Source organism: Arachis duranensis, chromosome 8 (assembly GCF_000817695.3).
Source record: "Arachis duranensis cultivar V14167 chromosome 8, aradu.V14167.gnm2.J7QH, whole genome shotgun sequence".
Classification (NCBI taxonomy): domain Eukaryota; kingdom Viridiplantae; phylum Streptophyta; class Magnoliopsida; order Fabales; family Fabaceae; genus Arachis; species Arachis duranensis.
The window spans coordinates 16,844,807-16,847,692 of record NC_029779.3 but is presented as its reverse complement, the minus strand read 5'-3'; positions in this window follow the sequence as shown (position 1 = coordinate 16,847,692).

Sequence of the window (2,886 nt, the reverse complement as noted above, 5' to 3'; positions counted from 1 at the left end):
ATGTATATATATAAAGATAGAAATGAGTATAAAAGTAAAGAGAGAGAATTGCATTTGCTTTTGTTTTATTATTGCTGTGTGTCTAAAGAAGGGAGAATAGTATTTCTTGTTATGTCACATTAACGGAGGTTCACCTCCTATTTATAAGCTTATGGAAGGGATATTGTCAACCTTCATTTATTTCATTCTCTTTTGAGAATGTAAACTTTATATAGGAAATGGGGCATCCACGTCCCATTCCTATCACAACACTCCCCTTTGGATGACCATTTAGGATTATTGCCTCATTAAAACCTTACTAAAGGAAAATCTTGTGGAAAAAACCTTAGTGAAGAAAAAAGAGTACAATATCCTTTGTGATAGGAACTGCCTCATTAAAAACCTTGTCAAGACCAATGGGAAAAAAACCTGACCAAGGAAAAAAGAGTACAGTCTCCCCCTCTTGCCGACATCATTTAATGTCTCGAAATCGGCACATCCCAATCTCATGTACTAATCTTTCAAAGGAGGATTTTGGGAGTGACTTTGTGAATAAATCTGCCAAATTGTCACTTGAACGAATTTGTTGGACATCAATTGTCCATTGATTTTGAAGATCATGGGTGAAGAAGAATTTGGGAGAAATATGCTTAGTTCTATCACCTTTGATGTATCCGTCTTTAAGTTGAGCAATACATGCTGCATTATCTTCAAACAGGACAGTTAGAGCTATCTTATGATCAATCAGTCCACATGATGACAGGATATATTGAATCAGACTCCTCAGCCAAAAACACTCACGACTAGCTTCATGAATCGCCAGTATTTCGGCATGATTAGAGGATGTTGCAGCAATCGTCTGTTTCGTGGACCTCCATGATATAGCTGTTTCACCATATGTAAACAGGTATCCTATTTGAGATCTCCCTTTATGTGGATCAGACAAGTATCCAGCATCTGCATAGCCAACTAATTGTGACTTGGATCCATAGGGATAAAACAATCCTATATCAACCGTCCCATGAAGATATCGAAAGATTTGTTTGATTCCACTCCAATGTCTTCTGGTTGGAGAGGAACTATATCTTGCTAGTAAATTCACAGCAAATGATATATCAGGTCGCGTATTATTAGCAAGATATATTAGCGCTCCAATGGCATTAAGATATGGTACTTCAAGACCAAGGATATCTTCATTCTCTTCTTTAGAACGGAATTGATCATTTTCCACATCCAAAGATCTTACGATCATTAGGGTACTTAATGGATGTGACTTATCCATATAAAATCTTTTCAAGATCTTTTCTGTGTATGTTATTTGATGAATAAAGATCCCACTTTTTATATGCTCGATCTGCAGGCCGAGACAAAACTTAGTCTTTCCAAGATCTTTCATCTCAAACTCTTCTTTTAGAGTTTTTATAATTGTTGGAATCTTTTCAGGAGTCCCAATGATATTTAAATCATCAACGTACACAGCAATTATAATGAATCCAGAAGCAGTTTTCTTTTTGAAAACACACGGGCATATATCATCATTCTTGAAACCGTTTTTGGCCAGATACTCAGTAAGACGATTATACCACATTCGTCCAGATTGCTTTAGACCATATAAAGATCTTTGCAATTTGACTGAGTATAACCCTTGCGAATATTCATTGGATGGTTTAGATATCTTTAGTCCTTCAGGGACTTTCATATAGATATCCCGATCTAATGAGCCGTATAAATAGGCTGTTACCACATCCATTAAATGCATATGCAGTTTATGATATGCAGATAAACTGACCAAATAACGCAATGTTATTGCATCCACTACAGGGGAATACGTTTCTTCATAATCTACATCAGGCCTTTGTGAAAAACCTTGTGCCACAAGTCGGGCTTTGTAGCGCACAACTTTATTCTTCTCATTTCGTTTTCTCACAAATACCCACCGGTATCCAACAGGTTTTACATCTTCTGGTGTACAGACTACAGGCCCAAAGACTTCACGTTTTGCAAGTGAGTCTAACTCAGCCTTCATGGCTTCTTTCCATTTTGGCCAATCATTCCTTAGTCGACATTCTTCGACTGATCTTGGCTCAAGATCCTTATTTTCATGCATGATATTCAATGCCACATTATATGCAAATATTTCATTGACAATTGTCTTATTTCGGTCTCAGTTCTCTCCTGTAAAGACATAATTTATCGAGATCTCGTTATTTTCACAATTTTCAGGTACCTGAACGTCTTCTGGCATTATATCAGAATTTTGGACAACTGCAGGTGTCTTTACTATGTCTTTTTCAACAGGAATAATATTTACCTCTTTTCTCTTACGAGAATTTTTATCTTTGGAACCGACAGGCCTGCCACGCTTCTGGTGTGTATTTGCTTCGGTGGCAATTTGTCCAACTGGGACATCAATTCGAATTGGAGCATTTTCCGCTGGTATATAAGATTTGGTTATCCTCTTTGTATCAAAAAATGCATCAAGCAATTCATTTGCTATTCTTTGCAAATGTATAATCTTTTGAACTTCTAGTTCACATTGTCCTGATCGAGGATCTAAATGCATCAACGATGATGCATTCCAGTTAAGTTCCTTTTCAGGAAGCTTATTCTCTCCCCCTAATGTTGAAAATTTTGATTCATCAAAATGACAATCCGCAAACCGGACTTTAAATACATCTCCAGTTTGTATTTCAAGATACCTCACTATAGAGGGAGAATCATATCCAACATATATCCCCAATTTTCTTTGGGGTCCCATTTTGGTGCGATTAGGTGGTGCAATAGGAACATATATCGCACACCCAAATATTCTTAAATAGGAGACATTTGGCTGCTGGCTAAAAGCTAATTGCATGGGAGAGAACTAATGGTAACTTGTTGGCCTCAAACGAATAAGTGCTGCGGCAT